Genomic DNA, 27,575 nt, shown 5'->3' with positions numbered 1-27,575 from the left:
CTTGACTGAACAAGCAGACCAACCAACTGATTTACATCACCAACTCTTCACAACAAACATCAGTTATATTATATGGGCAACATAATACCGCCCAAAGTGCATTTCTTGTTTTACAATGAATATAATGGTCATAATGGTTAAATGTCCTGCACAAAATATATCTACTGAATGAATGTTATGCAAAATATTCACTATTTAAAGTTATTCATTTTCTTTTGCTACAATCTCCATTTAAAACAATAAAGATTTGTATGGTTATATTAAAATAACCAAAACATTTAAGATGAGGGTTTCATGCTCTGCTATCAGATTTCTTTGGTACTGATTAAAAATTGTACATGTCCCTAACAATATTGGTTGGAGTGAAGTCATGTTTAGACCATTCAGATGTATCCTCCCAGAGGCTAGACCTCTAAGACAAACACTTTTGGGAATGCTAACACATTGGCTGGTGGGGGCTTGAAGGGGAAATATAAACTGGTGGACACAGAGGAGGTGAGAACAGATCAGTCAGTCCACACCTCAAGCATGGTTGAAAATATAGTGTCTCAGAAGACCTACATCCTTTACTCTATTGCCGCCACTGAACTGCACACATAACATTATTTTGTCCTTACCAATTTATTGTGTACTTTGTAGATATCGCATTCAACCACCAAAAAAAAAAAAGAAGCAACAGGAGCTTTTTCACCATCCAGAGCACCAGGGTGTAACTTTGTACTGAAAAGTGGTGCTAAGATGAAAAAAGCATACAACAAGCATCAGCATATGTGACTTTAGGCAATGTAATTGGGGGATCCGTATCAGAGATACTGAGGGCGCTGAGAAAATTGTGTAATGGTGCACCCAAAGGACACAGCCTAGACTACAGAGTCAACAATGTCAATAACAAAAAAGCACAGAAACACTGACTGCACATGTAACAATCATCCATATGCATCACATCCACAACTCAACACCCACGATAGATAATAATCAATCTTATGACTCTTACACTAAAATTAGCATGTTGATGCAGGTTTTTTTTAAACCCACTAATAATCGACATTTAACTCTGTTCACATTTGCCATGACACGCTCTGCCTTTCTGTTTTCCTTCCACTTGTGTGTTCTGTTTGTCATCACGCCGAATACTGAATGTTGTTCAAGCTGCTAGAAAAAGATGGATGAAAAGATAGCGACAAACCAGTGGTCCTAACTTAGTCATAGCATTGTGCCCGAACAGGGGAGTCAATTTGTTTCTTCACCCAGGTGATGTATTCACATCTTAGCCTGGCCGAGCTAAAGGTGATAAAAAAACCATAACTGCTGCAGGGTCAGCTGACAACTGAGAGTACATCTCGATAACTTACATTCACATTGCACAAAAGAAAAGCCTGATGTTGGCGGGCGTACGTGGATTTTCTGGCAGGTGTGTAAGGGTTAATAGAAGAGAATGGTAGCTAGCCACACATTTAAAAAAAGTGCTAAGTCAACCCAAACAAAGATAGGAGGAAAAAGGTAGAGACATTAGGTTCTACTTTAGCAAGCAGTCTTATTCTAAAACTCAGCAAACAGGATGAAGTTATCTTCATTTGTTTGCAGGTTATTCTTGCTGGCCAGCTAGTTACTCCATCTCATGTACTACATATTGAGTTCACAATTTATGCAGATCATAATAACAGTTTTCCTCTTCGTGACTCTTATCTGGCCTTAGTTTTTAGTGTGTTACATATCATGTCCAGGGTTAAAATTTGGTCACAATTTTGTAGCCAGTGTTAAACTGCAGACTGTGCTTATGGAGTGCAAAATGTTCTTTTTTGAAAGTTTCTTGGTGCAAGTTAGTTTTCATATCATTTTTTAAAAATATGCTTTTTTTAAATATACATTTAGTAAATTTGGCTTTAACGAAAGATTTTCTGACTGCATATTGTAGAGACAGAAAAAAGAAAAGACGAGGCAAAGTCTCCAGCAGTAAACTATACTCACAACCTTGTGGGATTCCATAAACATGCAAAAAAACATCTTGAGTCAGTCCAGCAGTCACACATTATCAGCAGGAGTCACAACTAGCAACTCTATGTTCAGTCTAGAGATCGCTAAATGAAGTATTTTGTACATAAGAAACATCACAGCAGGCTGCAGAAATAGGCCAGCCTACTGAGAGATCAGGTATATCTAGCATGCATTGCTTTGAGCTGAATGCTAACTGACATTAGCATGTATGCTTGTGTACAGAATGTGTGCTGTATAATGCATACCAATGGTCGCCGTCTCAGTTGATAGTACACTAACATAAGCTTATACATTTGCTCAACAAAGATACAATTCAGGCTGTTTTTGGAGGGTTGTCTGTTACATATGGCTCCAGTGAACAGTAGGAAAAATGCTTTGTATACATCATGATAATGGAAACTACAACTTTTCTACTTCAGCCAAGCGTAAAAACCTTTGTGTTGTTTTTCAGATTCCGTGTTCACAGGTCTTTATTTGATGAGCGTGGATGAAAACATGAATATTGTCTGTATCAAATTTCCTTCCTTCTAAGGATTGTGCAACAAGGACATGTAGCCTGGACTCAGACGCTGACGTCCTGTAGGGCACTACTAGCTGAAGTTTACAGCTGTAATCCATAGGGTGTGTTGAATATATTACATTTATATTTATGGATGTGCAATGTGCCTGAACTTTTTTCGGTAAATATCAGTAATAAACGCAAACAATTATATGTCATGTGTACAATTAAAGCTACAGCATGCAACAGAGGAGAAGCAGACTGAGTGCTGAATCTGGTACCAGGGTTGAAGGAGGCCAGGACAGAGGGATGGGTGGAGGAAGGATGTAGCTGTAGGGCAGGTACAGAAAGGCTCAGTGTTTGGACAGCTGCACTCCTCCTCCTCCTCCTCCTCCTCCTCCTCCTCTCTGAGTGTGACTGGCCTTCTCTATTCAACAGCTCATTCTCCCTGCTGCCTACCTCCCTCCATTTCTCTCAGTTCCTCTTTTTCAACCTCTGTCTCTCTGGCTGTCTCTTCAGGAGCTGACATTTACACAGTGGAAGTGGAGACAAGAGAAGACAGACAGTTATATCACTGTAGGTGTCAATGACTGTATGGTTTCACTGTGAAGCTGTTTGGGTTTTACTGAAGACAGCATTTTTATTATTATTATTATTATTATTATTATTATTATTAGTAGTAGTAGTAGTAGTATTGTTATTATTATTATTATTATTATTATTATTATTGTTATTATTATTATTATTATTATTTAATTTAGATTTGTTTTTTATTTTATTCAACTTACAAAAATATCAAAGCTGTCTACAGGTGAGCAAGCAATTGGAAATACATATGAAACATAAAGTTTCCAATAATAAAAAAACACATAAAGAGCATTTACTCAGGTTTCATCTGGAAGTCAACGCCTGCTCTTAAATGTTAACTTGTGTTTTTTCTCATGATGCAACTGTTTTGCTGCAGGAGAACTGGACAGCATGTGGCTGACACATGGACCCACAGAACACTCAAATGGTTCTAATAATCTAGGAGGAAAATGACAAAATACTGTCAAACTGCAAGTGTGTGTATTATATATAGGTTAAATGACATAAATCATCCCTCTGCTCTGCCCTCTGGCCAACATGCAGATGAAAATGAAAAGAAAACTAAGAACTGGTATGAATATTCACACTGATGACAAAAAAACACAAAACATCTACAACTGATGAAGAAAAGAGCTGCAGAGCCACAAACGCACCACAGTCACACTCAGTGTTGGTGCACAGAGCTGAAGGCCAGACGCAGCACACGAGCAGGCCTGTGAAGAAACCATCAGTTCAGGCTGGAAGTGATTCTCTTTATTTAAGAGGACACATACATGACTTCACTCATGAGGACCAAACATCGCCACAGCTCAACAAAAAGCTTCAGCTCTTACCAACTGTTACCGTCCTGAAGTTCAACAATATCACAGCGCTGGCTGCTATGAACTATGTTTTGCTTTTCTTAGCCGTCCCAGAAAATATACAGTTCTGTGTCGTGTTTGAAGCTTTGTCTGTGGCTTAAGTTTCACATCCAAAGGAATATCAGTCAACTCTACTGACATACAGGTTTACAACGTACAGTTGAGATTTGAGATAATGTTCAGAATCTTTAATACATTGTGAGGTTTATTAAACTTTGCAGTCCCATTAATTGTAAATGGTACACTAATCTTTCCCACTTTTCAGCTATTTATACTGATTCAGTTCCTTTCTGATTGAAATTAAAGCCAGCTGTGCAGTGTAGCTCCCACACAGTAGGCAAGCAGTGTAGTTTAATTCCCAGCTCTTTGCATCCTTTATTCTTTTCCAACTTTCCCAAATACTAATGCTCCCTCAGCAATAGTACTGGAATTATTCAACTTTTAAATTCATACATACATTCATACACTGATGGCAGTGGCTGCCATGCAAGGTGTCGACCAGCACATAGGAGCAGTTCAGGGTTCAGTATCTTGCCCAAGGACACTTAGATCAGGGGAATCGAACAGGCGACCCTAAACCAATAACAAGACGCTGGCTCTACCCCTGAGCCAAAGCCTTTCCTTCTAAATTCTTTCAAAAACAGCCTTCTGTCGTTCCAAATAAAGATGTTATAAATCCATACAGTGGGGAAATGGATTAGATGCAGGAGTGGTTTTTAGAAATGATTGTGGTCTTAATGTTTTTCCACCAGGAAAACCTGAAATCCACTGCAACTCATTTAAATCGATACACCACAGCTGTTCTTTGTGAGTGCTGGAACTACAGTGTAGGTTTTATAAGCCGACAGGTTTTAAGCAGCACATAGATTGCATCAAGTCTCACAGGGATTCGGTCTCATACAAGCACAGTTTTGTAATGTTATTCTAAACCTGTCTTTTCTCTGTGAGGCCTGCTGATACAAGCGTTAGTCAGGTCCGGTAGGCCCTGAAGAGATTAAATGTACTGTTAGGCAATGAGCAGGAAGACACAGGTTTCAGATTGAAACAACGGTGGATTTTTTTATAACCAACAATTGGAGAAAGCACGTTTGATTGACTAAATCAGGCCCTTAAAGAGTTCAACAAAACAGATCAGTACTGAACTTAACCGAACTCAAACTACAGCAAACTCAATATAACAACAGAACAGACCTGATTAACCACCAACTCACCTGAGTGACACGAGGCCAACATTCTGTACATACAGGCAGAACAAACCAGTTTAAGACAAGAGGGGCTGACAAAACTACAATTTAGGGCTGGGCGATATGGCCTAAAAATTGAAGCTCCCATTTTTTCACACCAAACTCGATTTACGATTTTAAGCGATTTTTTTTTATCCTTCTCAAGAACAAATTTCAAATTACAAAGAAATTATTAAAAGCATTGCATTTATTTTAATGCTATGATTCTAAACAAATTTGCCATGCTGTTGCAAAGAGTGCAGCTTCAAACTCATTTGAAAAAATAAATAAAAGTGCATCCTTTTGAAAAGAATGTGTCCCTTTTTGATAACAAATGCTTTTGTAAACATGTCAGATTGCTTGCTATTATAAAAACAGATCAGTCTCCATATTGGTATTGATAAAGTGTTAACATAACTTTTATTAAATACTTTATTTTGCAAAAGGTGCCTTTTGTTTCCAAATAGTATTTTATATCCTATCTGCATGATTGCATAGTAAACACTGCATGTTGGTAGATGTACAGGACATCAGGTGTGTGCTGGCTGTCTTTTTAAAACATTTTTGGCCAGGAAGACGAGCCTGTCTACTTCCTCTGGCTTGAGACATCTTGCCCCGTTGTGGCTTTGTAGCACAAACCTGGGTGGTCGAACATTTTCTGCATGTGGATGAACCTCCGGCGTTTCCACTGTAAATACGGGCACCATATCTTTAGCGATATGCAACGTGACTGCATCCGTAACAACTGTCCACCGGGACCCTTTCTTCTCATACGGGACACAATGATTTAATGATTCTGCTAATGTTGGTTGCTTAAGAGCAGGTATTTGTGGGCTGCCGCGGTCTTCTCGTAGTAACAAGTGTCCCACTGTGATACATGCGTCTGTTTGAGAGGCTGAAATAAATGTCGGTCCGCTGCCTTTAGTAACAACAGCCTTTGGACAAACTTTTCAGCGGACGGTGGTTTGTTCGAGGCCCGACGCTACAAAACCAAACTACTAACGAGACGGCGCCGTGTTAGGAACGAGCTCGCTGCATGTTGTTGTGTTTGTTTGTCAGTGGAAAGTCAATGCGGGGGGGCGGAGCCACTATGAACTACGGGAGCCCATGAGGAGCGGCGGCGGAGCAAGTGAAATAAAATCTTGATTTTCATTTTTTTAAATCGTCCTAAACCAAAAACTGAAGTTGCAAGGTCTGCTGCAATACCTGAGGAATGATCCGAAGGAAAAGCTGTGAAAAGGACCTGACACCTGGCCCGCTAATTGGTCAGATCTGGTGTCTACCACGCCGCGTTGCTATGACGACCAGTACTGCTAAACTAGGAGGGGGCGGGGAATTGCGCCGAGCCGTAAGTTCAGGTCATTCACGGCATGGCGTCCGAGCTAGCGTATTCATCTGGCGCAGGAAAAAGAAGAAACTCGATGAAGAAAAACGCTCGCTGGATAAAAGTATGTTTTTTTCTCATTATGTGGGTTGGAGGGGCTTGCTTAAATGCCGATTTTTTTAGCTAGCTTAAGTGTTTGCTTTAGGAGAGGGCTAAAATAAAATGTATCTCACATGTGAATGCCATAACACTGATTGACTGAAGTGACACCCGTTTTGGTGAATCACAGCAGGTACAGTTCCTTGGCATTATATTTGTGAGGGAGGGTGTGTGTTAAGCAGATATCTGTCATGTCTGCTGTATCCTCATCCAGTGGAGCTGCTGGTCCATCATAGACCTCCTCTGCTCTTCAATATTTGTCACATAACATCACTTTAGGATTGTTTTTATGATTAATTTATCAATTTTAGTGTTTCCTCAGTTTGTAGGTCTCTAATGTGAAGTGTGCTAAACAACCCTAATGCATATAATTTACTGCCACAATAGTCCATAATAATTATGGACTATTGTGGCAGTAAATTATTGCTCTGAGTGGATTATTGTTAACTCTACTGAGCTAGTTGCATCTTTCTTTTCCACATTTATGAGAGTATTTATTGTGACAATATAATTTGAACACATTTGCCTACATTTAGTTATGTTTTTGATGTATTACTTTGTTTTATTCAAAAGAATCATAATAACACAAATTAAAGTCAATTTAAAGTGAACTATACTACGGTATATAGGACCATTAGTTCTGCCCACAGAATATATGTTAAGACCAAATCATCAGTTAAGCAAGTAGTTCACTTTGTAATACTCTGTGAAAATATCCATCCATCCATCCATCCATCTGTGAAATATAAACTAGATATTCCTTCAATATCACATAAAGCTCATCAGTCATTTATCTTTGTTTTATAACTCTTTAAAACTGCTTAAAAGTGACTTTGAAATTGGGTGCATGCTTTAAAGGGACACTGTGCTGTATATTGCAAGGTTTAAAATAAAAACAGATTATGAATTTCTCCATTAGTGTAACATGACTCAATTATATAGTATGAATATTTGCTTAGGATCTGTTTTGCTTGGGAACCTGAGGAGTTTCGTCTTTGCAGGAGCAATTCTGAAGTATTTTGGAGCTGCAGAACAGGAAGCAGCACTGCTGCCTTCAGCACCAGAGATTGGCAAGCAGCTCTCATATGCTGGCAAGGAAGCAGAAATTTTGAGGTGGGGCTTAGGGTAGATCTGCTTAAAACACAAGACTCAGATGATACTGATAATCATCACAAAGTGGTGTGATTGTGTTATATAGTTCTGTATGGTTCCTTTAAAGTATTGTTTTTATTGCTGGTTTGTTTTCATTGTTCATTTTTATATGCTGGTTTATTGGGTTGGTCCTGAAGGGCTTGTGTTACATTTGAAAGGTTCCTTACTACCTTAACAGTATTATTCTTGTTAGTTTTTTTGTTTTTATTGTTTGCATATTGATATGGATGCTGGCTCATTGTGATTTTCTTTTCTAAGTAATAGCGTATTTTATTTTCTCTACAACTTTAACTTTAGTTTTGGGTGTATGTATGTTATATGTTTAATGTCAACTTAAAATAAAATAAAATTGATGAACACACCATCAGTTTCATTTATTGACCTATCAAGGATCCCTATTGTTTACCTTGTATTATCATTTTCTATCAGTTCAACTTACTAGTGTGGGTCAACTTAAGATGTTTGACTTTAATTTGAGAGAGGTTTTGACGACTCTAGCCTGTTTTCCTCTTAAAATGTAATAGATTGTTGCATCTTTATGGTTCACCCAAAAAGGTTAGGAATCTATCCATCGTAGTTTGACAAAATAGGGGCCCCCAAACAGCATCTTGCATAGGGCCCCCAAAAAGACAGAAACAGTCTTGATGGAGAGATGGAAACGATGGAGCAACGTGCTGTCTGATCGAGCTGTTAATTCATCAGAAACACACATCATGCCACCAAAGCGGCTGTCACTGGTCTCTTAGTTTAGTGGTTGCACAATAAATGGAAACATTCAGATAAATGTAAATGATACAAGTAGCGGTAATATGCAGACATTGTAGCGGTCTGCAGGAAATGTTTATGTGTTGCCTGGCAACAGCCTAGTCTCCCTTCCAGTTATGGAACTATTTGTGTTGGCGGAGCCAAATAAATGATTAACTATATAAACAAATCATAATCTCTTGTGGTTTACTACTGTTAACTAATAAAATGCGCTTGTAGAACTGTTGTATAAAAGCAATATCACACTCGTGGTCGCGAGGTTGTACTGTATAACAGCACTGGTGTGATTATCTGCGGCACTCGGCCTGCGGCCTTTCGTGTGATATTGCTTAAATACCTGATAACAGCAGACAGACACTTCTACACAGTTCATGCACAGTAACTGTACTATAAAAAAAGTAGCTCAACAAAAAATAGAGAAGAGAGCAAACCTGTAGAATGAACTGCAGTTTAAACAAACAACAATGCACAAACATCGGCTATGTTGTGTGGAGTATTGTCACATGATTTTTGGTTTCCAGTAACAGATTTAAATTCCATGCTGTGTTGTATGACAGACTAGGACAACACATTCTTTTTTTTTTTCGACTACGGGAAAACCGGTGAATGCGTAATTTAGTGGAATGACTTGTATGTCTGAAGGATTCTTGCACAAGTCTAGTGAGACTCTCAAAAGTGTTGTTTGTTCACTTCACAAATTACTTACAACTCAGATTCCTAAAAAGTTTGGGTGCATTTTAAAATGGAAATAAATACAGAATGCAATCATTGGCAGACAAACTGTGTTTACTGACAGCAGTGAACCTCAGCCCATCCTGGCCAGTGAGTGACTGAGCCTTTCAAGGACGCCCCTTTCATACCCCATCATGATATTATCACCTGTTACCGATGAACCTGTTTACCTGTGTAATGTTCCACACAGTTGTCTCCAGAGCATTCCACAACTTTAAAATTCAAATGAAGCATCGATTTAGAAAATCCATGAAGTTGATTAGATAAAATATTATATGTATTGTCTCTGTGCTGTCCTCAGTCAAGTAGGTCTAAAATGATGTTTCATGTATAATTCGCACAGCTTCCCAATTTTTTTTATTAATTGGGTTGTAAATGTATGGTTTTCGGACAGGCATTCACTTTTTCTTTTGGATACTCAGTGAGTTTAAACCACGCACAACCCTTGGGCCAAATGTCAAATATGCATATAAAATATTTCATAATCCAAAAAGCAGATATTCATGGGAATTGACAGAGCCTTACTTTTATTTTGACTGCCACATGGACTTTCTTCAGGACAAACTAGCTTTACAACCACTAAGGCTTTAAAAATAGCTTAATTAGCATTCTCTCTCACGTGTGGGGTCTACTGCAGCTTAAAGGAGCAGCAAGAGATGCTTCAGACTTTTAGTCTTGTTTATTTAAAAATTTTGTTTAGTGCAGCTTTCATTTTGAGTTACCGTTTGTTCCAACAGGGGATTCATGAAAAGTCCTCAGCAGTTCATTTCAGGGGGGACCAGGACCACCACTGCTCAGGGCCACCTCTTTAGAGGAGCTTCCTTGACCTCCTGGCCCTGCGCCCTATGCTTCCACTCTGCTCCAGCGGCTTAACAAGCATAAAGAGTTTCCAGGATTAAAGAGGATAAGCGGAGTGAAGAAAGGATGAAGCAGTAAAAACAGACTGTGTGTGTTCCTTCACTGTTCTCTTGTTTGTTCTCGCTCCTCAGGGAGCTGGGTGACCCAAAGGAGGAGGCTGGGAGGGTGGGTGGTGGCTTCGGGTGGCAGCTTGTTGGAGTTTTAATTAGTAGGAGTAATCAAAAGGTGATTGTGAAGGAGGCATGGGGAAATAAAAGCAGGATTCAGAGAGTGGGGATTCGCTGTTTGCTCAGCCAAAGCTCAAGAAGTCAGAGTAAGGCCTCGGGATTCTCTGGGGACTCACGTCAACATGTTTATTAGCAGGGAATTGATCTCAGCCACCATTCAGATGCACTTCTTTATACACCTTCTGGAGGTTCACTTTACCCCGATGGAGTCTGTCAGAGGAGGTGGTGTCAGAGATAAAAGGAATATGAAGTGATGAAGTGTGATGAAGTGAAGGTGAGGCAGACTTTATCCTTTAAGGCAAAATATATACAATATTGTTATACTTACAGCCAAATGTATGTGGAAACCCAAATAAAATGTTAAATCCTTAAATTCCTGCCATATGTGACAGTTGAACATGTGATTCCAAAGGTATAGGAACTAATGTGCTGCTAGAACTTCCTCCACCCTTCTTCCACCAGTGGCAGTGGCTGCTCCTCCTCCATCTTCCATGCTTTAGCGATATCCAACGCTTCATTGGCAACGGCGGTGTATTTGGATGCAGCAGCCAGGAGCTCCTACTAATTCTGCCAAAGTGAAATTCACAGCGAGCAAATGTTCATGTCAACAACGCGTAATAAATCATTCTCTTCTTGCCTGTATATTACCCTCCACTCTTTTGCTGAAATTGCAATTACGTCCAAATTCATGTGGTATTGATATCAACGCAAAAACAGTCATGGGCCTGCCCTTAACCCAAATGATACAGACTATAACCAACATGTGTGAACAAATCTGACACAGACAATCTCTTGTGTGTGTTGTACCTCAGAAAAGGTGTCTGATGACTAAAATCAATTATTTAATTAACCTTTTAGCTGCAGTTAAAAATCACCAAGATTTAAAATGCGTGTTATAAAATCCTGTCAGATCTGACTGGTAGCAGTTATGTATTCATTAGGCTAAAAAAGATAAGAGAGATGATTGAACATAGCGAAGCAGCCTCTAACACATCTCCCTGCCAGCAAGTGAGGCAGTTGGTGTTGGTTTCAGTCGGGCAGTGTGTTTTCATGAGCAGTGGCTCAGGAGTAATGACTGGAGGGGGGCTCCTAAATGCTGGTTTCTTCTATCTTAACTAGCCCAACTTTGAAGCGGCACATTTCTGCAATTGATGTGACAAATACTATCCTCGCTCAGCAAAAATGACCAAGGCTTTAGTGGCAGGAAGGTGGGTTGAATGTATTAGTCACCACTAAGTCAGATTATCAGGCTGGCTGTACCCCTGCTGCTTTAGCTTGATACCTTGTGGTGTACAGGCGATGCAAGATACTAATAAGGAGAAAGGAGACATTGTACTTTACAGCTCAGGGGCAGTGGGAAATTGCATTGTTGGAAAAGGCAGGTTGCCATGGTAGCTGTTGGTAGGTTATGTGATATTAAATGTTGGCTGTGATGGAGTGATGGTGGCCATCCTGTGTGAAACAGGGGTACGACAATCTGCACACTGTGTGTGTGTGTATTGTACATTTGCATGTATAACAATGCTTTAGAGCATTTGTGTCTCCATGCATATTATACATGTGCATGTCCGCCTTATTATTTTGAGTACAGCAAAGCAAAACAAAATCTGATGCCAAGTATCACACAGAGAGAGTCAAGACAAGTGACGGAGGCCGACTCAAAAGCCAAGAGGTCCTCAGGAGATCCGGAGCTGGCAGTGAAAATATAAATGAGGCAGATGTACGGATGTAAAATTAAAAACATTGCCAGTTTTGAATCAGTTGGTTTATAGCCTTATATATATCAAATATCATATATATACATCAAGATTCCAAACCATTATTTCAATGGATTTAACTCCAATCAGAAAAGCTTATTTCTTGTTTATCAATGTATGTCATGTAAACATTATTATTAACCCGTACAATAAGTTCGTTGCCAAGAAGCTGGACTGATGGGGACATTGTTTATTTACTATCCAGCATCACCTCTCACAAATGAGGTAACCAACCTGGCATGAAATGAACACCCAACGGACTCCCAACAGCCCCGCACCATCTTCTGCTGAGCTGCATAGCGATGCTCTGATGCTTACAGCTCAACTTTTAATCTGCAATGTTACTACTGGAATATTAGTTCCACACACACTAGCTGGTGTGGGGAATTGCTGACATAACAAACAGATGTGGTAAGCATGGGCAGGATAATGACAGTTGTCAGAAAACCTGTTGTTGATATACTTTTCAGCATTGCATCCAACCATCAACATTTACATTTAGATTTAGGGCATTTAGCAGACGCTTTTGTTCAAAGCGACCTACAATAAGTACATTTGTCACACGAAAGAAACCACAACATATCACCGTCGACAGAGTCATGCTATGCAGGGTCGAGGTGAAGTCTGGACAAATGAGTCTTGAGTCTTTTTGCGGAAGATGGCGAGTGATTCCGCTGTCCTAACACTGGTCGGGAATTGAAACCATTCCAAGCACAACTTTCTGCATTATATGGTCTGTAAAATAAAGTTTTTACATTGGTGCTGTCAAAAAAAAATGCAAATGGAGATACATCTGTTATTGGCCCATTATGTTGCATGAAGCACTACAACAGCCATAACTCTTAAATAGGCTATATCACCCAAATCTACAAAATACAGCTGCAAGTGGTAACTGTGGTAACAATGCAGACCAGACAATGCCTGGGACATCACGATTAGCCAGTCCATAACATAATTGCAATTCACAAAATTATCCCAACAATCATTTAAATATTCTTAAAACTTTTAAAATGGCACAAAAAACATACTAAAACCACCTTTACCTAAACTGTGTTAGACAAACAAATATTTTTAATTTTTAGTGAAAAACTGCTACGTTTCTGAAATCCAGATCATTTGAGGGCACAAGAAGAGGAGAAAGACTAATCCCAACAGGTACAACAGGAACTATAAAGGTGTCCATGTGTGCTAATTGGAATCTGAAATTCTGTCTAGACATCGCAACACAAAGCAAAAAAGCCCTTGAAGCAAACCGCAGAGACGAGTTCAAGAGGAGAAGAAAAGCTTTTTGGATCCTGCTTCAACATGCAGCTGCACTGATACCATGACATTTGTGTTTATCTCGATCTGGGGGATTTCTTACACCCTCTGTGTGTGTGTGTGTGTGTGTGTGTGTGTGTGTGTGTGTGTGTGCCAAGAGCCCCTCAGGTGATGTGACAATTACCTGTGCTATTGTTCATTTGTAATCTTTGTCTCAATCTTAGTTTCTGAATGGAGCAAGCATACACATGATGTGCACCAACCACAAGCACACACACACACACACACACACACACACACACACACAGATCCAAGTGAAATTTTGGTCGTCTAACTGCTTGTCTTTTTTTGACCCTGTTGAGCCTCCGTTAGCACCACCCTCAGGCCAAACATTACACTATTAAGGGCAAAGTTTGAATGAAGACTGAAATCACTGCAGTGTTGCTGATTGCAGCCAACACATTTAAAAATGAAAAAGTAATAGAGGGCTTTCACTCTCTCTTCTCACTTACACCAGCTCCTTCTCTTCTATAAAGGCACCGAGGCACTTTTGTGTTTGATTTAAAAGGAATTATTCATCGGTGACTCATCACCCTTCAGGAATGTTTTAGTTTGTGTTTGAGGGTGGTTCCACAGTAACACAGTAACCCACCTGACTGCATGAGCATGCATATGACATTGTACCTGAAGAGTGTAACTACTGTGCCAACAACCAAGCATGTGTGGAGAACATGAAGGGCTATTTTTCTTGTTCCTGCTCACAGAACTCCACACATGCCTGTCTGAAAATAACTGCCAGTCAAAGTCATAGTGAGAACAACAATAATGGCAAGTTCCAATATTTTTCCAAATGTCCCGTAAAACAACTGCTCCTGGCTGTATTTATGTGTGCCCAGGCTTGAGTTTAAAGAAACATTAATACATCATATCTCATCTTGTGACAGAGCTGGTACATGGCAAAAAAGATAACTGTGGGTAACATAAACAGTGACTGTCTCAGCTACACACACACACACACACACACACACACACACACACACATATATAAATATATATATCCATTTATTTAAGCATTCCATCATACATTGACTTATGTATGTATTTGGTTCTGGACCCTTGATACCCCTTAATTATCTGATATCAAATGCACTTACAAATAAAAGTAAATGATATATACAGTATATTTAGATGTGTGTATAAATGATGTGCTATGAGTCGGAATCAGTTTTTTTCTTTTCATCTGACTGGCAAAAGTATAAATTAAATTTATTTGACTCTGAGTCAGCATGTAATCTGAAAAGTAAATAGTTACTTAAGTCATCAAATCACTCAAGTGAATAAAAGTACCTCAACATTTTACTTGAGTACAGTACTTGAGTAAATGTACTTAGTAACATTCCATCACAACAGTTTTATTTGTGTGACCGTCTTTGGTCTTGGGTTCAGGCTCATTTCATTCTGTTTACTAAATGTCCTAACAATATCAACAGTGTTCCTGGGAAGTCTGCAGGAACGGCTTCAAGTGAATCTGCATTAAGAACTCATTGTTGAAAACTGATGAGTGGTACATATTTGTCCATTTGTGCCTGTGCATGTGTGTGTGTGCATGTGTGTGTGTGTGATGCTCGCAGGGCGGTGGCCTCATTAACTAAACCACAGTCTGTCCTGCTGCCAAACGCTCTGTGATGCTGGAAACAGTGACCCAGCGTCTGTCCTGTATGTGTGACAACAGACTGGGCTTGATATAAATATCTGTTGACATAAGGGTCATTAACATAAAAGCTTTTTAAGAGCAATACTCATTTGCAAATGACAGCCAGGGACACAAGATTCCGTTTTTGAGTACATCTGCATAGTTATTGAGAGCAGACATGTAAATAAGCCCGGCTGCAGTTTATCTGGTTAGCATGAAAAAAGACACAATCAGTGTTGGGGCTCGTTAGTCAAAAAAGTAATATATTACACATTACACATTATTCTCAAAAATAGTAATGCCTTACATTACATGATTACTCCCTGAAGAAAGTAATTAGTTACATTACTGGTTACATTGCTGGTAACATCCATGTTGCTCCACGGTTCCTCGGCAACAAGCTTTGTGTGTGTGCGTGCTGTCTCTGTAGGTGCTTCCGGGTGCTTCGTTAAAGTGAAACTCTCACCAAAAAGCAACCGAGACATAGAGTTTATGAAAAAGAAGGTGTTTGAACTACTCACGTTAGCTGCGGCATCTCCGGCGCGTAGCTGTCATGGCAGGCAAAAAGTGTCAGGCAGGAGAGTAATGGTGAACCGCTCCTCAAGCGTGCCTGTCAGGTCTCACTCAGGGATCAACACTTTTTGGCTGCCATGACTGCCGTGCGCCAGAGATGCAGCAGCTAACGTGAGTAGTTCAAAAACCTTTTTTTTCATAAACTCTGTGTACACTAACAATGTTCTCAATGCTCGTGTTCATGTGTAGAGACCCTGGTGATACTACGAGCAAAGTTTCATGTTGTGTCGAGCCTTCTTAGTGTTCTAAAAATAGCGATTTTGATGCCATCGTATCTCTGCCCCTAGCACTCCCGTTCAAAATGAACGTGCCCGAAAACCCAACTACGGTAAATCTTAAAAGTGCGACTTTCCTCGTAATTATGCTTTTACATGAAGGTTTGACCCATATTGAATCGCAAATAAAGCCTACGTTGCTTTTTGGCGAGAGTTTCACTTTAAGTTTGAGGTAGTGTTAGCAGTGGTGGAGAGAAGTTACCAACACGGACAAAAGTGTGCACCTTACAGTCAAGTTATTTTCCTTACGTTCAACAAACTCAAAGTAATGTTTGTATCTCCAACCGTCAAAAGTGGCTTTACGCAGCGGAGGGACGTCGGGCAAGTCTCATGCAGCAGCATGTTCTGCTCGTGTTGTTGACGCTGCCATTGTTATCCCCTTGCGGGTGGCGACTAACGAATCGGTGATGGTGAAAGTTACCTCGTGCCAAACCCCAACCAATCACTGTTCCATTATCGACATCTGAATTATCTGTCTGACTGTCTGTCTGTCTATCCGTCTGACTGTCTGCCTGCCACAGAGGTCACTGTTTGTAGTGAATCAGGTACTGAGGGTTTTTTTTTGTGTGAACTTCATACTTTCCTCACATAATTTTCTTCCATCTCTGAAACAGGACAACTTTCAACTTTCATGTTACCATGTTACCTGCACAAAGCCTCAGTGCCATCCTTAAAGTAAAAAAAGACAAACCCTATGTGACTGTATCACAGGCAGTTGCAGTCCTCATAGACTGCCTGTCTATCCACCTTTGTTTGCCTACCTGTCTGCACCCTGAGTGCACTCTTGCAGTCACTGAACATTACAGGAGACTTCCACAATGTGGAATTTTCTGCTAAAGCTATAAATGAGATAGCGGCATAAGAATAGCAGCCTTTATTTCCAAATGCTAACATGCTAGCTTGGTGGTTAATGGTTTCTGGGCATGTTGTTCAGCAGCTAACTCTGTTACACCGAGCACACGTCCCTGAGCAGAATGACAGAAGCAACAGACTAATTGAGCGCAGGCTGTTTCAGCAGTCGTTCAGAGCAGACTTTTTAAACTGAGTTACATTCCTGTTGGCTATTTTGCTTGTGTTTACATGTTAACTTGTGTATTTATTAGTCTAAAAAAGCAAAGAGAGATGGTAAGCATACAGAATGAGCTGCTAATACGTCTCCCAGCTGACAGGGTGCTCTGCAGTCAGGTTGTGTGTATGTTTCTGTGTGTTGGACAAGTGGCTCTGACAGCAGGAGGTGGATTTTTTCATTTGAATAATTTTAGAAAATGAGTTTGCTACTTTGCTTACAGTCATTTCTACAATCTTACCAATCACAGCTTTATGGGTATACAGCTATGGCAGCATTTCTGCAAAGCTGGACTTCAGGACAGCAGTAATTTGAGCAAAACGCTAACATTAGAATGCTCAAGGTAGCTAGAGCTGAGGCTGATGGGACTGTCTGTAGTGTTACAGGTATTTGGTAATAAACTGTACTGGACAAATTTAACTGTTGACATTTCAACAGTTGTTTAGATATTTTAGTCTGGACTGATTGAATGAGATTGCAATCCATGGAGCGACTGTAGCTAAATGACATCTTAGCTACATAGTGTTGGGCACACTGAGAGTGAATGTTAAATGAATATTTCTGCATTTACCACAAATTGTCAATTTCTCCACAAGGTTCTCACCTTGCCTTTTGTTAGAATGTTGTTCTGTATCAAAGAGTTTTTAAATAAATTCATCTATGTGGGTTAAAGGTGAAACATTATTTCCATTCAACATGTCAGTCAGCCTGGACCTGCTACTAATAAACATCCTGGAGGCACAGGGACTTAACACCATTTATACCCTCATAAATAGGCAAGGCTTTGAGCACAGGGGATGGATGGGTGGGTGGGTGAATTGGATTTTATTTCCCAGGGGACGCCTCCTCCCATCCTCAGCCCAGAAATCTATAAAAAGGGGGGTACACACTACAGGATAATCGGGCCGATTTTTGTCCCGATTTCCCCCTTACGATCAAAGCCAGCAAAGGCCCGATTATCTGATGTGTGCAAAGGACATCGTGTCTGATTTTCCTGTGGTGTGGGGTGTGTTAAGAGTGATTTTGTCCGGTCAGATCCTCTCGGAAGGCGTCGGAAGGAGAGATCGTAAATAATGAACATGTTTAATATTTGCGACTAGAAATCCTGTAGTGTGTGGGGTGACCAACAGCCAATCAAGACGCGAGCTGAGTCAGCTGTGTTTCTCCGTCAGCCTTTTATTTACATGTTACCATGGTTACCCGCAGTACCGGGGGCCAGAGCACACAGCGCTGCTCTCGAAGCTATCTGTAATACTTCTGACAATTTTTACTCACCTCAGAGAGAGAGATCTTGTGCGATCTGTCTTTTGTTATCAAGTGTGTGGTCTCCTAATCTGTGAAGGTTTGAAAAATCCTGTAGTGTGTACCCGCCATAAGAAAGAGTTCATTACTGCTGGCAGTGCAGATTGTCTCTGAGTGCCTGTGACCTCCCTCCAGGACGAGACAGCACTGACACACCACCGACAACTGACTCTGACTCTGTCTGAGAAGGGGCAAAGGTGGGATGACTTCCGAGCTGTGCTGCTCCCGATATGTGTCTTTATTTCAGAGAAGAACCAGGAGCATGTGATGGAGCAGGTAATTACTTCTCAGAACTTACAAATCTGAGAAGCCAGAATTGAGAGGTGGAAGTTAAGCTTGTTCTCTCAGTTCTGACGTGTTTCTTGAAACCTTTAAATACTGATACTGACTTTGGTAGCAAACTTCTGTTGCCCCTTTAAACCATGTTAAAGGTATGTTTCGCCCCAAAATAGAAAACATATATTTCTAATTTTAGTTAACCTTTAGTGCTATTAATCAATCGAGATTATTTTGCTGTGAGTTGCAGAGTTTGGGAGATATCAGCTGTAGAGATGTCTGCCCTCCCCAGTAGCAGTTAGCTTGTTGTGTCTTTTTCCAGATATCATGACCTGGTTACTCAAGATAATCCACATATCTTACTGTGTTTAGTTTCATGTAGGAACTATTTTCTTTTAAGCACATCTGCCAACCATATCTGTCCATACTGTGAGTGGGCATTTATGAGCTGTAAACAATAATGGCGTACTCCGTGGCTGACTTGTAACTTTTACAGGTGGATTTCATCGTTCGATGTCAAGATTCAGTTCCTGTCGGTCAGTTCAGCAGGACGAATCGTTCATATCGTTTGTTCGTTCGTTTAGTCATGTTTCCAGTACAACGTCGTTTAGTGGTGAATCATGTAATGCACAGTTCTCAGCTCCTCTTCTCAAACGATCGTGCTAACGGTCAACATAACTCTGTAGTTCAAGGCAATTACATAGCTGCAAATTCATGATTATGTGTACATTTAGACAACACAACAGCTAACAGCTAAAGCCTGCAAACCAAGAACGAGTGACTGACTGAACGAAAATGCCAGGAGAGGAGTCAGTTAACGAACGAGAACGGTGAGCTATGAACGAAATGAAATGAGTTTTTTTTTTCATGGAAACGGTTGCTATGCTTTCCTGTTTCTCATTGGCTAAAATTCGATGACAGTGTCCTAGACTATATATACATATTTAATCACAAATAAAGCCTTGGTTGCTTTTTGTCGAGAGTTTCACTTTAATCTTAAACTTCAGTATCTTGAAGTAAATGTGTAACACTGTGATCCTGCCCTCTCACTGTAGGTACATAGTGCAGATACATGTGACAGAGACACTATTCACCCCATTACAAGACACTGTACTTTCAAAATCACTTTGAAGCTGAAAAAAAGTTATACAATGTTCCTTTGAGTATATGATTAGTGTTATAAAGATTTTACTAGCAATGTATTAAAAGCACAGAGAGTGAATGACTTGATAATGAATAAGATACAAGATATAATACATTTCTAGGATGGTTTAGGAACAGCACTCGTTATGCTTGGAGAATTTTCTCACTTACAGATTTTTTTCTGAGGCACCAGACTGCACATACAATAAACTCATATCAGACTTACTTTGTGTTGCATGTCATCAGACCACTCTTTACATCTTTCATCTGTCACTCTGTGCCACAGTATGGAGTGGGGGAAAATGAATGGTTTATTTAAGCCATAGAACTGTCAGGGGGATTAGAAATGTATATTTTTCTTGTACGGTCACCACTGGCCGAGAAAAAAAAAAAAGTCCTTATCCCAGCCAACAACACTTTAACACTTACACACATGTGCTCACATACTGGACATACATACACATATCCACATTCATAGCATAAAGGTCCGAAAAGTCCCAGCTTCTAGGTTTCTAAACAAATAAAGATAAACACATTACCATTCATCACCATTGTGTCAGTGAACAGCAACATGATGAAGAAACAGAACATGAAGAAGAGGCAGACATCAGAATAAGGTCGCTTTTGCTCTCTGCAGCATGATCCTGTCGTCCTGTTACAATGTCTGCTGTCAGGCTCTGAGCCTCACAAACCACTTCTATCATTCAAACACCCAGAGAATATACTCACTGTCTTTTACTGCTCACCACTTGTTTGTTTCATTTAGAGCTGAAACTCATGCTGTCCGATGCAGCAAGTATTGAGCATAAGAATTGTGCGTACTAAAGGAATCCAAATCATATAATCAATTAATCATATTTCATAAAATACAAAAAGCATTGTCATTGAGTGTGATTGCAGATACTCTTGAGAACATTCATTGCAACCCAGAAAGTCCACTTTAGATATCAATACTCCATCCATTAGTTCAAAGGTTTATCAAATACAAAACACAGCAACGAAGGTTCTCATCACTGCATCACTGTCGGACCGTTTCAGAAAAACACCTCCATTTAGAGGGATACATTTGCCAAAGTACTTCCATGTGGAAAAAAACAATTTTCTTTAAAACAATAACATTTTATGGATTTGCAGTCACAGATATGTCATTTTATTTTGAGATTAAAAATTATTTTTTAAAAAATGTATATAATTAATTAAATGCTTTGTGTTTTTGATTAATCGATCTAAATGTATTGCACTAACTGGACCAATATTTGCCATAAGAAGCATTTCAAAACATTTCGGTGCAAAAGTATTTTGTTAGATGAGAGAATCAATGAATAAATGGAAATATAAAACTTTACTAGGAGAGGATATCTCAGACTTTAAGTTGTTCGATGTTATGAAAATTCCTTCCTGCATAAAACAATACTCCTGTCAACAATTCCATCTAAGTTTTACTCCCACACCAACTATTTTTTGACAATCAACTTTAGTGAAATAATTGACTGTGAATGTATAAAGGACTCCGCCCTATCATTAGGGTGCAAGTAGATCATCCAACTATAGTTACATTTACATATTTCATGAATTAAATGTTGCTTGGATGTATTCTTGGGGCATGTTTTAGTCAACCCCAGTAGTGACAAACAATCTCTGGACCATATCTTATTGGAGGCTGTTTCAGTCTCTCTGTGTTGTTAGATGATATTGGCATATAAAGCACAATAAAAAGGTTTTGACTTGCTTGCAGCCAACGAGGAAAGAAAAGAAAGGAAGGAGACAGGAGGACAGCTCTTATGAATGATGATGCCATTTTTCAGAGAATGAGTTTGTCGGAGGGCGGTGTTTTCATATGTGTTGATCTGTTCTTTCAAATGAAACCTGCTCTGGAGAAGGTTAGGTGTGCAGCATTAGTTACCATGGTGATGAGCCCCAGCAAGAACTATACCAGTGTCGTAACACTGAAAACACAGAGTGACCCCTAAAGTTAGCTTTAGTTGCCTCCCTGACCACAAATGGTGCTTTATAGTGCAGGTCTCAGCGGGAGCAGCTGATGTGTTGCATACATGTTTTCATGTGTCCCCTCAGAGGACCATGACTGATGTGTGTGTATGAACCAGTAGCCTCTGTCCCAGGCTTACAGGCACATGGAACATCAAGTGGTGAAATCTAATTGAACTAAGGAAAAAGTTTGATCATGGGTTTATTGTTGAATAACAGTGGCTGGAAATGTTGCACATCGACTGTGGTATAATATCACTGCATGTCTTTATCACTTGCTTTGTGCTAAACATACTATTTCTTCCTGTATGTCAGCTGATAAACAAATGGTTGTTGACAATCACTGTGAGCTATGTGCTCCAGATTGTCAAAAGTGATGCAGCATTGAAAAACAAAGATGCCATTGTTTGCAATGTATATTTGCATAGTTTGGAATTATCCCTATAAAGCTGCACATGGCAACCTTGGATCTCAGTGGTACCAAATGGCAGGAGGTGGTAACTGTTCAAATCAGAACCAGAGATGCTGTCGGTAAACTGCACACAGCAGGATCATGTTTACCAAACCAAAGTATATCAGAGGGGGGGGAAAGCCACTATGTGTCAGATTTGAAATTTCTGACTCTGTGGCACCTCAGATGTGGTATCAGAAAGTATCTTCGATACATAACTTAATCCAGTTTCTCATCCGATACCTGAATCCATCATATGTAAGGATGGACTGCTTTCAATCTTTCTGAATTAAAAATGCAGAGATAATAAAAACCCATTCCTGGTAACATACAGATTTGAAAAAAATAAGAAAAAAAAGAACAACAATACAAATATGCAAACCACTCTCATTTTTGTCTCATATGTACATATTTGTACAATCACAGCCAGTGAAAAGTGTGGAAAATTGGCTATTTAAAAAAATAAATAATCAAATGATGGAATGGTCCTCTACTGTCAAAATATCTCAAAAAGTTTTATTTAGCAAGATCTATGGCACTCAAAATGTTATGCAGGATCATAATGCATATGTTGCATATTTGTATATAAATAATTGTATATATGTTCCATAATTTATGTAGCATGAAGGAGTTCATGAACTTCCATTTCGTTTTGCAACCCAGTGTTTTTCATGAGGATTAAATTACCATATAGCTTATAAATAACATCTAGATGTGATAGAACTATATTAGCATTACACAGAATTCATTTTTGAAAGTTTAAGATCAAGGTAAATTAAGGTACAAAATTATTTATCTTTATTAATCAGATTGCTGTAAATGTTCTGCGACTATTTAAATTAACACATGTCGCAAATCATCATGAGGGTTCTTTCAGGACCGATTTCAACCCAATCAAATGACCAATGACCATTCATGAAAAATAAGCATCATCAACAGAAATGGTGAAATTTAGCTCTGAGGGCTAAATAATAATAATAATAAAAACTATAGCAAAAATAAAAACATTTGGAGTACAGCTATAGGATTTTGCAAAAAAAAAAAAAAAATCTTTTATTACACATCTTTATGATTTTTGAATATAAATACTGGTTTGTAATTAGCAATCAATTACATAGGTAATTCTGTAAGTGTTGCTCTGCTTCATAAGCTGTTCTCATTGCTGGCCGTTAATAGCTTTGAGCAGCAGACAGGTAAAAATTTGACCCTACACCATGTGGGTTAGTAACCCTGGTGTCACATACTCTCCCAGTATTGTGTAAAGATAGAGGGAGGCAGTCAGAAACAGAGAGAGACCCCAGAGGCAGACATAATGTATGCTGCAGTGAAACGAGCCCAACAAGATTACAGACATCTGTTTGTCCTCATGATTTTTTTAAAAAAGGGAAAAGATTTATGCAAATGATCTGCAGCAGTACAATTAGATGAGGAATATCAATGAAGTAATTACTGTTACACTGATGGTGGAGATGCTGTCTGACAATACAAACAACTTTTTTCTCCAGGGAGATCAGACACAGAGCACAGGAGAGTCTGGAGAGAAAAGATGAGGAGACGACAATCAAAGAAACAGAGTGAAGGAGTGTGTGTGTGTGTGTGTGTGTGTGTGTGTGTGTGTGTGTGTGTGTGTGTGTGTGCGTGTGTGTGCATGTGTGTGTCCTCTCTGCTGAGAGCAGGAAGCTAATAATGTCTTGGAGCATGCTGGTTTTGGATGAGCCATTGGGGTGTTGAGCATTCTCAGTCTGCTAAATGGCAGACAGATTCCCAGGAGAGGCCTGCAGCGCTGATAAAAAAACATGAAGCAGAGGAAAAGACAAGGGCTGAGGCAGAAAGGGAGACAGCCTATCACAGACTGGCAACATGTAGCCGACGCAGTGATGGAGATTTTAATTTTTAAAAAGGATCCAATAAAAAGGGCTCAGTCATATCCACATTTGGACCAGAACATCACAGACTATTACAACCTGCGGTATTGATTATTCTTCCAAGGTTGCCAGTTCATCACAGGGCTGACATTCGGTATAGAGACAAACAACCATTCACACTCACACTCACACCTACGCACATTGTTTAGAGTGACCACTTAACCAAACCTGCATGTCTGTGGACTGAAAGGCCCTGCCCCAAATGCCCCAGAATCAAACTCAGGACCTCCTTGCTGTGAGACAACATCGCTAACTTAAAGAGGAACTGTGTAAAATAAATCTGCTAACCTGATCTTTTACCTTACTGCTATTTAAATCTGATACGCAAATATATATTTTTTTAAATAGACAAAAAAATGTAGCAACTGAAATCAGCGATATCGCAAAATGTTGCTAATTATATTAACAATATTTTCATATATCAGATCAGCAAAAAAATGTCAGTACAGACACAACAAAATGTGTTTAAGTAGGAATAGAAACAGTGTCTTCTTTACATAATTTGAGTTTATCAAAGTCCTTTATGTCATGTGTTTATGTTAAAAATCTCACAAAATGAATACTATACCTGGATTTTTTTTATTTATTCGGTTGGCACTGCACAACCTGAAAGAAGTCAATACCACTCTCTTTAAAGGTAAGACACACATCCACTCAGTGAGCATTTGGCCTGGGTTGGATCCATTCAAATGGCTGTCACAGTCAGCGCAAACTGCAGCCGGCAGTATACACCTCATACACTGATAAAGCACAGAGTTACATTCACAATTCATTAATAATTGTCAAAAAATGTAAAAGGTGCAATATCTAAGAGTTTTTGTTTGACACATTCAAAATGTAACTATTATTAATAAAACCAGTGCATTGCCCGTAGGAAGCATGTATTCCTATAGAAAAGTGGGAGGTTAAGTAGCTTTTTCATGGATGGCCAAATGAGGCTGTGTTTGAAGGTGGGACGTCAGGGATATAATTGGCTGTTTTTGACTACTTTTGATTATACCATTATATTTAACCTTAAAAACTATTTACCTTGCCTTACTTGGTGTAATTATTTTCAGCACAACCTCACATATGTGATTGTACAGTTATTTTTTCATTTTAAGGTACTATATTAACACTATGGACCTAAAATCACAAAATAACATAAAATCAGAGTAGAAAAGTTAGTTTTTTTACTGTGAAAACCACAAATATGTTTAATGAACCAATTGCATTAGTGATAATGCAAATATAAATTGTTGTTTACTAAATTGGTGCATAAGTTTTTGAAATTTACAAAGTTATGTGTAACTATTTACATTTAAATGCAGGCAATGCCTCAGGCTCCTCAGCTCATTCCTGCCTGTTCCACATTCAGCCGTCTCCTCCTTGGTTTGCCTCACAACACGACTCCACTACTCACTAAACACACCACACCAAACACTACATAACACACTAACTATACACTCCAAACACGCTATATGTCACAAATCTCTCAACTCTCAAAACTCGCTATCTCTGTCGCTGTCTCCAACACATCACTGCTGCTGTCAATCATCCGCCGATGTCCCTCCCACATCTTCCTGTTCCTCAACAACCAAACTTGCTGCTTGGACACTTTCGTGACAAAAGCACATTTTTACTGTTTCTTCTTGCACCAGACATAAAGCAAACGTAACCGCAATGTTCGCAAAAAAGCATGTTGGACAATATTTACCCTAAATCCAGTTTTGGACGTGCCGGTGCTTCCGCTCCGTCAACTCGGGAGGTGGGCCGTGTGGGTCGGTTAGCGGCTAGCAGCTAGCTACACACGAACATCCACAGATTCCGATCCCACTTTGTTGACCGCGCGTCTCCGGATCTCCTCAGACCCGAACAGACTCGGTCTGGACTTGTTTAATCTCATTATAATCCACGACAGTCAGTTTAGATGAACAGAACAGAATGGGACCGAACCGCCGGCAAAATCCCGGTCCAGCTCGTGCCGCTGCAGGTATAAATCCGCTTGTGACAAAAGCACATTTTTACTGTTTCTTCCTGCACCAGACACAAAGCAAACATAACGGCAATGTTCGCGAAAAAGCGTGTTTGACATTATTTACCCTAAATCCAGTTTTGGACGTGCCAGTGCATCCGCTCCGTCAACTCTGGCGGTGGGCCGTGTGGGTCGGTGAGCGGCTAGCAGCTAGCTACACACGAACATCCACAGATTCCGATCCCACTTTGTTGACCACGCATCTCCGGATCTCCTCAGACCCGAACAGACTCGGTCTGGACTTGTTTAATCTCATTATAATCCACAACAGTCAGTTTAGATGAACAGAACAGAACAGAATGGGACCGAACCGCCGGCAAAATCCCGGTCCAGCTCGCGCCGCTGCAGGTATAAATCCGCTTGTGACAAAAGCACATTTTTACCGTTTCTTCCTGCACCAGACATAAAGCAAACGTAACGGCCATGTTCGCGAAAAAGCGTGTTGGACATTATTTACCCTAAATCCGGTTTTGGACATGCCAGTGCGTCCGCTCCGTCGACTCGGGCGGTGGGCTGTGTAGCACACGAACATCCACAGATTTCGATCCCACTTTGTTGTCCGCGCGTCTCCGGATCTCCTCAGACCCAAACAGACTTGGACTTGTTTAATCTCATTAATCTACAACAGTCAGTTTAGATGCACAGAATGGAACCGAACCACCGGCAAAATCCCGGTCTAGCTCGCGCCGCTGCAGGTATAAATCTGCTTGTTTTTTAAGGTATGTCGTGGGCTTCAGCTCTGCAGTGATTGGCTCTGGTGCGCACGTGGCCACGGTGTGCAGTGGTTGGCTCTGGTGCGCACGCGACTGTGGTGGCTCCGGTGGACAATGCTTGCAGAATTTGTAAAGCATTTATGAAATAATTTATTCACGCTATCATTGCAGTCCAAGAAAATGCTTAGTTGCACACCACTGAACCACGCAGCAGCCATGTTGAAAGTCTCAGGTCAGTCTGATCCTGATCCGCAGAGATATTTGAGGAACACACACACACACACACACACACACACACAGACAGACAGACAGAGATTTCTTGCTTTTATAGAGAGATGTAAAGAAAAAACAGTTTTGACTTAATGTCAAAGACATCTCTGTATTGTGTTGCAAAAGTAACTATTGAAGTTAGCATGTTAACCTGCTAGCCCCTAGCTACTTTGCAGGGTGATAGTACTGTAGGAAACAACACTAGCACTCCCCCCGCACTCCCTGCAGTTACTTTGGGGATATCTTTCTTATATATTGCACCTTTAAAGCTAGTCTATAATTATTTTTTTTGTTATATTTGCTAAAATTGTCATCATGATCTGACAGTAGAATTGGATACAAGTCAGCTGTGAAAAAATCCACTGTCTGTGGCTTCATCCAGTGGCTGTAATTTGATTTGCAAGAATCCACTGCTCCTGCATCAACACAACCAATCAGAGCCAAGGGGAGTGTCTGAGAAGTGTCAATCATTGTCGTGAATAGGTTGCT

The 27,575-nt window shown here is 39.9% G+C and overlaps 1 protein-coding gene across 3 annotated transcripts in view; it reads right to left on the bottom strand.

The window, feature by feature from the left end:
• The window catches only part of LOC115592362 (LIM/homeobox protein LMX-1.2-like), a 59,043-nt gene that overhangs the window by 15,720 nt on the left and 15,748 nt on the right, over nt 1-27,575 (bottom strand). The window contains exons 1-2 of one of the 3 annotated variants that reach the window (XM_030434999.1): nt 6,372-6,419; nt 2,954-3,016 (exon numbers count right to left, since the gene is read on the bottom strand). The exons of 1 other annotated variant lie outside the window; for it this stretch is intronic. The gene's annotated coding sequence lies outside the window, so the exon portion shown is untranslated. Of the gene's footprint in view, nt 1-2,953; nt 3,017-6,371; nt 6,450-27,575 lie in introns of those variants that run through there. One more of the 3 variants, XM_030435000.1, reaches the window with a different exon arrangement.

The sequence above is a fragment of the Sparus aurata genome, chromosome 12 (assembly GCF_900880675.1).
Source record: "Sparus aurata chromosome 12, fSpaAur1.1, whole genome shotgun sequence".
Taxonomy (NCBI): Eukaryota; Metazoa; Chordata; class Actinopteri; order Spariformes; family Sparidae; genus Sparus; species Sparus aurata.
The sequence above is the reverse complement of the archived record's forward strand: the minus strand, read 5'-3'. Positions and strand labels throughout refer to the sequence as shown.